This window comes from Calypte anna, chromosome 4B, assembly GCF_003957555.1.
Source record: "Calypte anna isolate BGI_N300 chromosome 4B, bCalAnn1_v1.p, whole genome shotgun sequence".
NCBI classification, from domain to species: domain Eukaryota; kingdom Metazoa; phylum Chordata; class Aves; order Apodiformes; family Trochilidae; genus Calypte; species Calypte anna.
Genome location: NC_044249.1, coordinates 19,172,276 through 19,186,135, shown reverse-complemented (window position 1 = coordinate 19,186,135; position 13,860 = coordinate 19,172,276). Strand labels below are relative to the sequence as shown.

The following is a 13,860-nucleotide window of genomic DNA, read 5'->3' as shown; positions in this document are numbered from 1 at the left end:
TTGAATTGAACAGTCACTGTGTAAAACAGGCACTGATTTATAGCAGTTTGCATTGTGCTGTCAGCAGCTCAAATGCAGGAGCTGTTCCCATAAGAGTGAGTAGGACACGGATGTCCTCAGCCACGGATGTCCTTACCTCGAGTACTGTGTCCAGTTCTGGGCCCCTCAGTTTAGGAAAGATATCGAGGTCCTGGAGCGGGTCCAAAGGAGGCAACTGGGCTGGTGAAGGGACTCGAGCACAGACCCTGTGAGGAGAGGCTGAGGGAGCTGGGGGTGTTCAGGCTGGAGAAGAGGGGGCTCAGGGGAGACCTCATCACTCTCTACAACTCCCTGAAAGGAGGTTGGAGCCAGGCGGGGGTTGGGCTCTTTTCCCAGGCAACTCTCAGCAAGACAAGAGGGCATGGTCTTAAGTTGTGCCAGGGGAAGTTTAGGTTGGATATTAGAAAGAATTTCTTTACGGAGAGAGTGATCAGCCATTGGAATGGGCTGCCCAGGGAAGTAGTGGATTCTCCGTGTCTGGAGCTATTTCAAAAGAGACTGGATGTGGCACTCAGTGCCATGGTCTAGTGGATCAAGGGTTGGACTTGATCTCTGAGGTCCCTTCCAACCCAGCCAATTCTATGACTCTATGATTCTAAGGTGCAGGTACCCAATGTCCAATGCGTGCTATGTTCCTAGGGCAAGACATGAAATTAACCCACATGGACAGTACTGCCAGTAAATAAAGTTTTAATTATTGTACATGAAAATGTACAGATAGATATGCTCATAACTGAAAGCTATTTATTGCTCTGTTTTAGAAGAAGGAGATAAGTGCTATCTTTGTAGCTACGTATTACTCAAGGTGTAATAATTTGGATGGAGCTCATCAGGGAATCCAATGCAAACTAATCTGTGTTCTCTCCTGAAAGCACATCAACTGTTTTGTGAGCTTGTCTACTATGTATTTTCTCATCTGCTGGCTGTCCAGAAGCCCCAGATGAGTGGGATGGATTTGCTTATGTGCAGTGAGTGATATGTATGTCAGCATCTTGATGAAATTACTCAGTTCTGAATTTTGGACCTACTAAGAGAATCCCAAACATCTAAGTTTCCATCTTCTTAGTAATTTTAACATACTCTACCTGTATTGCATTGAGCTACAGGAACCATAACACATGGGAACCAAAGCAACAATATCCTACTCAGATACTTGCTGAGCAACATCTTGTTAATTTTTTTTCCTAAATTGTTTGAAATTATGTGTTCACTTACACAGACTATTTACAAAAGCAGCATAGGTAAAAACAACACATTTTTCTTGCTTCCATTAGTTTATAATTTCATCTTCTTTTTCAGGGAGACAGGCATTTCAGGGTAAAGCCAAGCAACACAGCAGTATTAAATCAGAATTTAGATTATATTGTCATTTAATATGAAAAATGCTTTCTTGTATTGCTCCCTGAAATGCGTTTTTTGTATTTTCTGAAGTGCTCTGAAATGCAAATGAAAGGTGCCAAAGAAATGGGAGTGACTGTAGTTACCATTTTATGGTTTCTTACATCAGTTTTCTCATTTTTTTTTACACCCTCCTGAAATATCAAGACGGGTGAACTCTTGTTCAGGGATGTGATTTTGCAAAGGGGAGTTAAACATAGGAAAAGACTATCAAGTCTTTTTGACATTTCACATTCATCACAGGAGCAGAAAAGCAAGGGTGGCCACAACTGTAAATGTGCAAAGCCTTGTGTTTTATTTCCTCAAACTTTTATTTAGTTTTTAAATGAAACCCAACAATGGTAGAAAAATGCAATACACTGTATGACTTATGTTGTCAATAAAAGCCCATGGGATTTAAACTGCTGTGTGAAGGAGGCCATTTACATGTTAAGAAGCCATTTATGATACGAATAAAAGTCTTGAGGATTTACTTTACAATGTGTGGGAAGCCATTTATGATGTTAAGAGTCAATTTACAATGTCAACAATTGTGTTAGCAGTAAAAATGCAAAGCTGGTGTATAAAGTTGATCTTCCCCCCCCTTGTGCTGTTGATATTTCCCTGCCAATCATCCATGGATTTTCTGGTTTATGTTTTAAATGAGACAGATATGGCATGAATTGTTTTCTTATGTGAATTATTCTTGAAGAAAAACTATTTATACAGATATATTCTGGATGTTTTTTATAGTGTATCAAGGCAGTTTCTGTACAATTTGGCTACAACACCTAAGATGTTCCCAGTCTTACCACTTCAACTCACTGCTTGGAGTAGTCACTGCATTCAGTAATCTTCATCCAACAGTAATTGTCAAGTACTTGATCTAATTGTTTCTAATTTTGTTTTTCCTTGAGGAAAACAAGATACTAAAGATTTCCAGAGTTAATTTTACTTTCACCTTCAGTAGGATGCTGGCTGACTTGTCTGGATGTTCTAAAAGTATTTTCTGGTCTTTTTTTCTGTTACTCCAGTTCCAAGCATAAAGCAACATTTTTAAGATGGAGTGACAAGTTTTGTGGGAATAAAACCCAGTCTAATACTTAAAGTCTTAATACTCAAAGAGAATTAGAAACACCACCAATACTTTCATCAGCTCTCTGCAGTTACAACTTCACATCACTGATATGTTCAGAGGTTCATTTTCAAAAGCTTAAACAGAGAGCTAAAAATTAATTGTATCTGTAATGAAAGTCTGAGAACTCTAATTTAAGAATTATCATTAATCTAGAGCTTACTAATACAGAAAAGAAAAAAAAAATGCAGATGGATTAGTTTTTTTAGTAGAACATGGACTGCTGGTTTGAGCTTTTTATAAATTTTCAGAGAATATTGCACTGATACTTGTTCATATTTGGAAACAGAGCAGCACTTGTTTATAATTTTTATCCCTTATTTTGTTAAATCAGTTATTATAGCTAAGGACACATCAGTAATTTTCTGATTCCTGTCATAAAGGACATGTCTGAAATCTTAAATACACTGAAATATTGTTTGAACTTACTCTGAAATTCAGCTTCTCAGATTTTTGTTTTGGTTAAATGTTCTTTACTTTCCTTCTTATAACCAACTGCCCAAAGTTTGTGAAGAAGAAACATCGGGATTTTTATGACCATATTTAAAGACATTAAGAATTAAATTAGATTTTAAAAGTCCACTTTAAGGCCTAAAATGCTACTAAAAATAGGGATTTGGGGGTATATTTGCAACAGAATCCCAAATGCAGTGTAAGTCAATAGTTAATACACAATATCCAAATAAACACTTAAAACTTTAAATTTTTAAAACCAGAAATTTTCTTCCATAAGAAGATCATCAGCAATTGAATTCTGCAGGTTATGCTTGAAGCAGATGATATATTCATGAAATTACATGTTCCCAAGACCAGCTCATCAGTGCAGCAAGCTCTAAAGCTTATGAAATACATGGATGGAAGAATCATATTTTTGTATCCCACATTAAGTTATGAAAAGCAAAGGTTGGGAAATACTTTAAAATAAATTGTCAAAGAGTAAGTATATAAAATAAGCAAGCACCTGAACTTACCTGTTGGGTTTTCTTGGCCAGATAGGAAGAAGTTGCCATTGCCAAGTTCATTCTGAGTCAAATAATAAGTACTTTTTCCCTGTGCTCTCATTTCAGTTTTACAGTGTGTGTCATACCCCATCCTGTTCACTTCATCAGCAATCAGAAAGCCAACAGTTAAGAAAAAATAGCATAGTGACAGCACAGTACCCAAAGAAAGTAGCACTCCAGTGGAGATGACAGCAAGACTGGAATTCTGAAATGTGTGGGCAAAATAAAGCTCGAAGTCATGGCAACTGAGCAGATTTGCACTTTTTATTACTGATTTTAGCAGAATTAATACAAAGCTACTGAAATTTTAACCTCTACCAGCTTCTTCAATTACACAGCAAATTCCCTGACATCTTGAAGCTACAATCAAAAGTGACGAATGGTTTTTGGAAAGTGCATTTTTGGTTATGTTGAAAGTCACCTGCAGGGAGCTGCTTGGCTACGTATCTGTACTAGAAAATAGTCAGAAATTGAGTAAACACAGCACTCAGCCCCAGTTCTGCCTCTACATAGGAGTTATGTGTACAGGAGATCCATGCTGATCTAACATCTAGCTTGAAAGATACCAAATCTATCAAGCTCTGAGAAAGGATGGAGAGAATGCTTAAAAGGCTGCACCTGACAGAGTGCCTGATTCTGTCTAGGAAACTGATCAGGGCACATTCTTCTCTCTGAGGTCGATGTGGTACAGCACCACTTATTCTTAAAAGTGCTAAACTTCCTTATTTCCCCAGAAGAGAGTGGTGATGGAAAAAAACTGCCTTGTGGGAAAATCTGCTGGCTTTTCCTAGCCTCTAAGATGTACCTGGGGATTGAGGGCTGGGGCCAGCAAGAGCTAAAATCACACCAGTGGCAATGACAAGGGCTGAACCCTGGTGAGTGAGTGCAGGGGTGTTAAAATTGCCCCTCGTGGCATTCATGGGTTTCTGTAGACATACTCCATGGACCAAGAAATGCAGGGTAAGCTTTACAAAACACTAGAGATAGTCTTCAAATATTACTAACATGCTATGAAATTGCTGTGAGGACCTGTGAAATTTAACCTTTCTGTGGAATAAATTCTTCTTCATAACTCTGAGAAAGTCGTAAATCCGTAGATTTCCTGGCTGAAAGGATTCCACTTTCTGTCTATAACCTTTGTATGGATAAAGCCATTACTAGCTTTAGACAGAGGAGACCACCAGATACAACAACATGACCACAGCTCCCTTCCTGCTTTCCTGGTGGCAGTGTTATGGGCCATTTTCCATGCTTTTCTGATACCTTCCCACAGCAAGAGGAGGTGGGAGGCTCATCCCTCCCTTTCCCACCTCTACCCAGCCCTTCCCTCACAACAGGAAAGTTCAGGTTCTACTCTGCTCAGAAACCCAGAGTCTGTTCTGTTCTCTCACGTGCTCACATCCCAAAGACAACAAGGCTACACAAAGTACACATTCAGATTCCTCTTTTTTTTGGCAAAAATGAAACATTTTTCACATAGCAATTAAACCTCTGTCATCCCTTTAAGACTGTGGTAATTTTTCTTCTAATCTGTAATTACTCTTTTTCATTTCTTGATCCTTTGAGTTTGATTATGATTATGATTATACTACTTACACTTGAAATGTCATAGGGGATTAAAAGTTCCAGAGAGAAATATCCACTTTCTTTCAAAGAGGAAAATGTAGCATAATCAGTCATGTCTTTGAAAGCCATTTTCTAAATCTGTAGTAGGCATCAAACATAATTCCAACAATGTTAGTAAGGTCATATTGCCAGCACTACAAATTAATGAAGCTTTGCTGAAGAACTATATCAGTTTACATCACTGTACATTTGCCCAAAATCTCAGCCTTTGTTGTGATAGAGGTCACAGATGGAAGTTATGGGAAGATAAAGGAGAGAGAAAGATTAATTCAGACTTATGTGCCATGATCCCATTTTAATTTTTCCTCTGCTATATTTTGGGAAGTAAAATGTCACTGCAATTGGAATCTCTGTGCCAGATGCTTCCTGAAAACCTTGGAAAGCAATCCACCAGAAAAAGTTCCAGCCATGTTCCACTTTCTGCCTTTTTCTCCTTTTATGTGCTCTCTAATCTGGTAGCACAAATGTTTTTACACAAACATGAGACTTGTTCCTGAACATCTCAGCTATTCCTGCTGCTTTTCCCTTACTGGAGGTCATAATTCTCTCTAGTGATGTTCCCCTAAGTGAGATGTCACAACACTGATGTGATTTCAGCTGAAGGATCACTAGCAGGAGTGGGGAGCTGCAAAATCTGACATAAGCCTCTTTCTCAAACTTGTGATATTTGGCACAGGCCATGAGGTGCCTGCAGGATCCTACATGTGCTTAAACCCACAAACCCTGTTTTGCTTAAACAGACACAAAAATAATCACAAAACATGTGTAAGGACTTTAAAATGCTTTTAATATTCAGAACTGAAGCATTTTTTTTAAATTCTATTTTTGTCATATTAATTTTGATTACTGGACGTTCCTATGATTCAAAGGATGTTGATGAGAACTTTTCCATGTGTTTTTAAACAGTCTAGGAGCTTATCCCAGCAGGATGAATCTATTTACACACTCTTAGATTCCTGCTGAAAATACAGAAAGTATCACTAAGTCAAGAACTGAAATCCATGACATGAGCTTTCCCAAAGAATGAAAAAAAAATTTTTTTTTAGCTTCTTTTCTATTTTTTCAATTGTCTTGCCTCCCTAGAGCTACTTTATTCCCACAAGGAGTCCCAGTTCAGTGCCTGAATCCTAGCCCAGATGGATATCTGTATATTTAGCCTTCATGTCCCATTGCAGAGATCATAAAAAAGGCATGAGCAGCAGCTCTAAGTGTTTAGTGCACTGTGCCTATGTGATACACTGAGGACTGCAAAAACATTAGGCTATTCTGTCTAGAGTCTCAAAACTGTCACTTATGAAGTAACATCAAAGACAAATGAAGCATTAAAATCACAATTTCCAAGTAGTAAAGTTGCAGTGAAGTGAGATTCTAGTGGACCATGCCATGCTCAAGACAATCTGTTGCATATTAGCACAAGGAGTAAAGTAATTAGGGAAGGAATCAGGCAATAATGAGACAAAAGTGTTCTGAAACCATCATCCTGTCTGCTCCCACTCTGGCCCTTTCCAGGAACAGAGGAGTGAGCAGAAAAAGCAATGGATTGCATTTGAGGAGCATGAGTCCACTTCTTGGCTTCACCCCAGGTTCTCTGTGTCTCTTGAAAAGCCTCTAAATCTATTCCATGTGCCATTCTCAGGCTTCCAAGGCTGGGAGAGCATTTCTCTGTCTCACAGGGATAAAATCCATTAACGACTGCAATGTTCAGCTACTTGCTATTATAATTTACAGGGTTGTTTGTAATGGGCACAAAGACCAGGGCTTTAGAAAAAAAAGATATTCAAAGATATTTTGGTGTTTAAAAATGGAGAGCAATAAATTAGAATCTGGGAAGTTACAAAGTTTTGAATATCCTCATCTATAAAAATATGTTGGTTTGAGCTATTAGTTTCTTCAACTGATTTAAAAATCACTCTCATGAGTGGCAACAACAAAAGAAATTGACTTAAAACCTGTCTTGGAAAATAAGTTTCAAGGTTTAGGGTTCAGTTTCAGTGACAGACCTGTGTTTTGCAAAACTAACCACCCCAACAGAAGCAGTGCTGCAAGGCTCTGATCTGCTACTTGCAGATTTAGTCTCTTGCCCAGTTGAGGGGCACCAAGCACATAAGCTTTATTTTCTTTAGAGCACAAAGTCTGCACTGACTCACGTAAAGAATTAAGTATATTGTATTCTTATAGCAGTTTTATTATAACAGATTACTTTGTACTGTCACTGATTCATTCATTTCTCTACATCTATCACTTCAAAGCAGATCATGACTAACGAAAATAAAAGATATTTGGCTCTGCTAATATAAGTGATATTAATACATTTTATGAGTTAATTTTCTAGCAATATGCTGATCTTTAAGTTGCTTATCCTGTCTTTCATACTTTTAAAAATATTTATTCTATATTTAATCACCACATTATCGTTTATGTTTCAAAGAAGAGCTGCTTCAGCAGGGCAAACCAAACGTGATCTCCACAGATACCAAACTATTATCCTACTGTTATAGTTCAAAGTTGTGACTTACAGACACTGAACAGTAAGAAAGAAATCAGCCTTTTCACCTTAAAAGTATTAGCTCATTTCTTAGTCCTTGACTTGTGTTCTGCATTAACTCATATGATAGGAAATCTAGTACGTAAGAAAGTTTAAACCTTATTATTTAATTCAGATATATATTGGTGAAACGTAGAACCTAATTTAATCCTAAATTGAATAAGAATAAAACCTATGAATTAGATTAAATTACTCTGCTTATTATAAAGTGGAAAACCAGGTCTAATCTTTTTATATAATTGCTTCTTTCCCTGGCAATCATTCTTCAAAGTGCTGAAAGGCTGGTTCAATTGTTTTGCACTGAAAATTTTATTTAGATTTTGGCCAGCTGAAAAGAATCAAATATTTCATTTCTAGCTACACTTTTCAATTTTCTCAGAAAACCTTATTCTTATTAAGTTCATGTCAAAATAGAAACAAGAGCACAATTTTGATAGAAGGAAATACAGATGAAATTAATTTGGAAGGCAAATATTTTCAGGTCTGGTTTTCCATGGCAGACAACATAAAGAGAGAGGGAGAGGGAGAAGAAAATAAAAGAAAATAATTCCTCCCTTTTTTAATAATTTGGAAAACACATTTTAATAGGTCTTCATCTGGTATTATGTTAAGTTGTATCCCTAAACACCATTTCTCTGTGAACTGTTGTCATGATTACTAAAAATCCAGATATATTTTGCCTCATCCACTAACCAAGACTTTGTACTGCTACAAAAATCTTTTAACACGTCTGATTTTATCCTCTCCTTGCAAAGACCTGAAATGAGTCTCTTGAGATAACTGGGAAGATTCCCATTCAGTAAAGATGAATATTTATTGAATTCTTAAGGTGAGTATCCAAAAGCAATGATGGTAACTGGTCTTTTCAATCCTTTCTTTTTCTTTTTTCCTTCCTTCCTTCCTTCCTTCCTTCCTTCCTTCCTTCCTTCCTTCCTTCCTTCCTTCCTTCCTTCCTTCCTTCCTTCCTTCCTTCCTTCCTTCCTTCCTTCCTTCCTTCCTTCCTTCCTTCCTTCCTTCCTTCCTTCCTTCCTTCCTTCCTTCCTTCCTTCCTTCCTTCCTTCCTTCCTTCCTTCCTTCCTTCCTTCCTTCCTTCCTTCCTTCCTTCCTTCCTTCCTTCCTTCCTTCCTCCCTCCCTCCCTCCCTCCCTCCCTCCCTCTCTCCCTTCCTCCCTTCCTCCCTTCCTCCCTTCTTCCCTTCTTCCCTTCTTCCCTTCCTTCCTGGGTGTGTTCATTTTTTTGTTGTTGTTCTTGTTTGTTGAATACCTTAAATCAAAGAAGTTGCTTTTAAATAACATCTTTTTTGTTTTACAATTTCAACAATCATCTTCAATTGGACAGAATATTTCACATCACACACACATGCATGTAGGCTTTTCAGCTTCATCCAGTGTATCCCTTTCTGAGTTTTAGGCTACACAGTTCAATTATTCATGCAATCTGGCTCTGCACATTTCCCACAATGAAGAATTAATTAATCCTTCTATTTGAAAGTGATCTGCAGTCCTTTATGAAACATGGGTGTAAACAGGAATAGCTGTCTCAGAAAAAAGAGTGCATCTTGAAAAACTTCTGTCAGTGGAAAATATGATCCCCTGTGTTACCTTACCAAGCATCCTAACAAAAAACTATATTATTAAAATAGAAAATAGAAAACCTTTTTCTTTGGCTTTTTTAGCTGCTTTAAAGCCATTTAATTTCCACATCCTAAAAAAGAAAAAAAAAAGAAAAAAGAAAAACTCTTAAAAAATTTAAGTGCCCCAGATTCTTGTAGTCATTGAAAATCTAGAGCATTTTAATAGCTTCCTTATTTATACCACTTTTCCACAAATATTCTCAGTGGGAATACCCACAGTCAGTGCAGTAAGACCTTCACACGTCCTGCTAATGCCTACAGCTCATTATTAATGCAGCATTTACCCTTTGAGAGTTGCTGAACTAATCAAAAGTAATGTTAATAATTGGTAAGCTGGGATTGCTGCTGGACAAAGAACACTGCACACAAATTGGTGTTTGCTTAACTTCTGAGCCCAACAGCAAAAGGAGATCTTCCCACCTGCTTGGATTCTCTCTTGGCTCAGGTTTTTGGATCCGCCCACTAGCTCAGAAGTGATACTGAGAAAGCCCATGCACAAAGTTAGGATAGGAAATACTTTTAGCACCTCTCCTACCAAGAAGAAAAGGCTTTGGGGAGATCTTAGAGCACCTTCCAGTGCCTGAAGGGGCTACAGGAAAGCTGGGGAGGGACTGTTTTTTCGAAGGACACAGTGATAGGACAAAGGATAATGGCTTTAAATCTGAAGATGGCAGATTTGGATAAGATATTAGGAAGAAACTCCTTAGTGTGTGGGTGTTGAGACAATGGCACAGGTTGTCCAGAGTAGCTGTGTCTGGTCCCATACCAGGAATTCTTCAAGGCCAGGTTGGATGGGGCTTGGAGCAACCTGGTCTAGTGGGGGTTGGAACTGGATGTTCTTTAAGGTTCCTTCCAACCCAAACCATTCTATGAAATGATTCTATGAAATTCAATGACTGGCAACTGCTGACCCTTTAGTGATGAATGGGTTGTGATGTTAGGTGTTACCTGGCTCTCATGGAGGAAAAGATGGTGGCATGTTATGACAAAGGCAACAAGAGGTCAGTGTGTAGGTCTTCTAGCCAACCTATATATAGCCTCCTACATCTTTACTTCACCTGAACACAGCAACATCACTAGTAATTACACTCTATTCTTCATTATACATCCTACCTGCTAACATATCCCAGCTTGTTTTATTTAGGAAAAAATAATGTCCAAAATATTTATTAATGGTAACAGTCACTGGGCATAATGCCTTTCTCCTTTATGTCTTGTAAAGAAATGTGAATTTCTGGAATTTATAAAAGGGAATGAACAAAAAAATATATAAAGCAAAAATGTTTAATGTGGTGCTTTTCATTTAATGCTGTGGTATTTTCTGCTCCTAAGTGCCTGCTGTCCTTTGTTGCCATACACTGAAGCATTGCTGCCATACACTAAAGAGCTGGCTTGGGACTCAGGAAACTGATTTCAATTCATAGTGTTTCCATTGCTCTATGGAGTGACCTTGAACAAATTAAGTTCTTTTATACTCCCTAGTTTTACCATCCCTTACAAAAGCCTCAAGGATAATAATAACAGTGACCTTTTAATAAAATACTGAAAGCTGTAAATTTGCTAAGTACAATGTGATATTATTGATACTGTCATAATCATAATTATTTTCAGAAAATTGCTATTGATATGGTTACTAATAGATTGTACTGATATGTCACCTGTAGCAAAAGTGAAGCTCAGATGCAACACAAGAATTGCCACTTATCTGAAAATATCCAATCAATAATTATTTCAGCTTTCTCTGTCCCCACCATTCTCTTCCATAAAGTTTCAGCTGACAGAATATTTCAGACTAATGGACCCAGAAAGGTCAGAGGCAAAAAGAAAGATATCCAGTTGTGTCTCTGAAGAGAACTTGATATACAGCAAAATCCAACAACAACAAAAAAAACAATTTTGCAGTGATTACAGTCTTTGTCAACAAATCCTTCTGGCCATCTCTTGCTGGTAACAAGAGAGCCATAATCACTGCTGCAGTATAAGTATTATTAAAGACAAATTGAGAAATGTTTGGGCTCTGTCTCTTCCGCTTCTCACACCCAACCCAAAAATTGAGGGAGTGAGTAAGCAGTGAAAGGAAAGGATATTTTCCATCTGAAGTCAGAAATAGCTGTTAAAGCAAGCCAAACTTACACATTTTTAAAACAGCAGCTTGAATGTTTCCCAAGAAGGCATTTCAGTAATTATAAGCATCTATAAATATTTCAGAGCTGCAAGACTAGAAAGCTTTAAAACTCTAGGAGAAATGATGAAAAAGCACCACATTTCTCTGGAGTGGTATCCCACAGGCTACTGTAAAGACCCTCACAAAAGTTAATGGGACTAACTGTGGCCATGCTTGATAAAACACTGCAGCAGGATTATACCCACTGACGCTGTCATGAATCTGCTCTATGGTTTAGCATTCCACAAAGCATTGGTATTCATCCACCATTAATTCAGACACCTATTGAAATTTCCTCCCTTTATACATCTACTCTCCCTATGTTCCTTCTCCAAGGAATCCCTCAGCTGTTGGCTGAGTAAATTACCAGCTGGGGCAGCTGATATCTGTCCACTGGATGCCAAGGGAGCATAGAGAGGTTTGAAGTCCTCTATGCTGTATGGTTGATGCACATTTGTGGCTGAATTGTCTTGAATCCCTTTTTTCCAGGTCAGTGTACTGAGTTATGGATTCTGAAGACCCATCCTGCCCTTGTGACCTGATTTTCATAATGCAGAAATCAAGATCTGGGACAAGGGAAGGAATTAGATTATCTGATGCCATGATGCACCCAGAAACTGTCGTGGATTCTGCAGTTTGAGCATCGGAGCCTCAGGTGCTTCAGGTGAGCATCTGAAAATAGGCAGCAGGAAGGTCTGAAAGAGTCTGGATGTTTGATAAGCACCAAAAAAGACATACTAACAAAGTAAAAAGCTGTCATTCAGGCAGGAAGTTCAACCATGATCTGAGGTGGACTGGGAAAATTAACTCCTGGAAAATGTTGTGTTGGCATGACTCGGGCCCAAGCTACTTACTGGGACATGACTGCCATCAAATAACCATCAGGTAATAATAATAGGAACTCAAAAGCTCAGTGTGTAGAATTTGACAATGATTGGCAGTGCTGCTATATGGAGGGAAAAAAAAAAGTTTTCTAACTACCTGCAACCTGACAGTAGACATGTTGGAAATGTGTTGCATTCTGAAATATTACATTAATAAATAAACTATGGGAAATTCCACCTGAAGAGAAAAACATCTGGGATCAGAAAACCTTAGGAGCCTTGTCTGATATCTTATTTTTGAATCCTTGGATATTAACAGTTCTAGTGAACGCAGGAAGAAATACAGGAGGCTGAGATTCCTTATTTGGCCATGGGGCTGTCCAAAGATGCAGGAATCTAGGAGGTAATTCTCAGATTTCCGGGACAGTCAGCCAGCTGCCCCAGGAGTCTGGATACCCAGGGTTAAAGTGAACTCAGGGGGCATCTTAATATCTTTTAGATGGTGTTCTAGGGACTTCTCCGTGGATGTCATTTTAATTATTGTGCTCCCATATTTGGTCCCTGTAGCTAATGCTCCTCAGTTGTAAGAACAGTCCATGGAAAAAATTCCATGTTAAGGAAAGTCCATTGAGTTCCAGCAGTAACACATGGGGATGACTTCGCAGTGTAGCACTGCAGTTGCATCTCTGAGATCACTGTATGGTTTTACAAAAGGATGAAAAAAGGTTTTACCATATGTAACCTAGTTTAATTTCTGTATAATTCCATGGACTTCAGTGGAGAGGGTCTGTGTGAGCTCAGACAGGAACACACTACTCTCATCTTGACATAAAACTGCTTTGGGAAAAGGGATGTCTTTTGGTGACAGGCTACATTTGCATCTGGCAGCAGTGATTGATATACTGATGGCTGATATATAATATCATTAAGCTGCAAATGTCACATCTTTTAGAGTCACAAATCACCTGAGGTAAGGCCACACAGATGGGTGCATCAAAAATATTAAGTACCTGTACTGGGAATATCTGTTGGAGTCAGGAACATCTGCTTTTACTTTTTTGAATGCCTCCTTTTCCTTTTAAAGCCATAGTGAACAAAGTTTTACTACAGAAAATACCAATGTGTAACAGATTCATCTGATTTGACTGTGAGGACTGCTGTATATAATGAAAATAAGACAATGTGATATGAATAACAGTATAAACAATTGTTTTCAGCTGGCTCTGTCTATGTTTTGTAATTTCTCGCTTCCTTTCCTAAAACCAATGGATTACTCAAGAAATTGGCCAGACAAAAGAGCACCTATGTGCCCCTATTTAATTCAAGAAAATTAGATACACTTAACCTGAAAAGCAGGAAGAAGTACTTGGAAGAAGTAGCTAAAATAAGATCAGCTAACTTTTTGGGCACTACAAAAAATGCATGGAGCTACTGAAGTCAAAAAGGGAAGGCAGAGGTGATCCCAGAGAAAGAATCATCTCTGACTAAAGAATCTATAAAAGGAAAGCTCTGCATAT

At 38.2% G+C, this 13,860-nt stretch overlaps 1 long non-coding RNA gene across 1 annotated transcript in view; it reads right to left on the bottom strand.

The window, feature by feature from the left end:
- Window positions 1–13,860, bottom strand: part of LOC115598342 — a 47,722-nt gene that overhangs the window by 23,644 nt on the left and 10,218 nt on the right. The window lies entirely within an intron of this gene.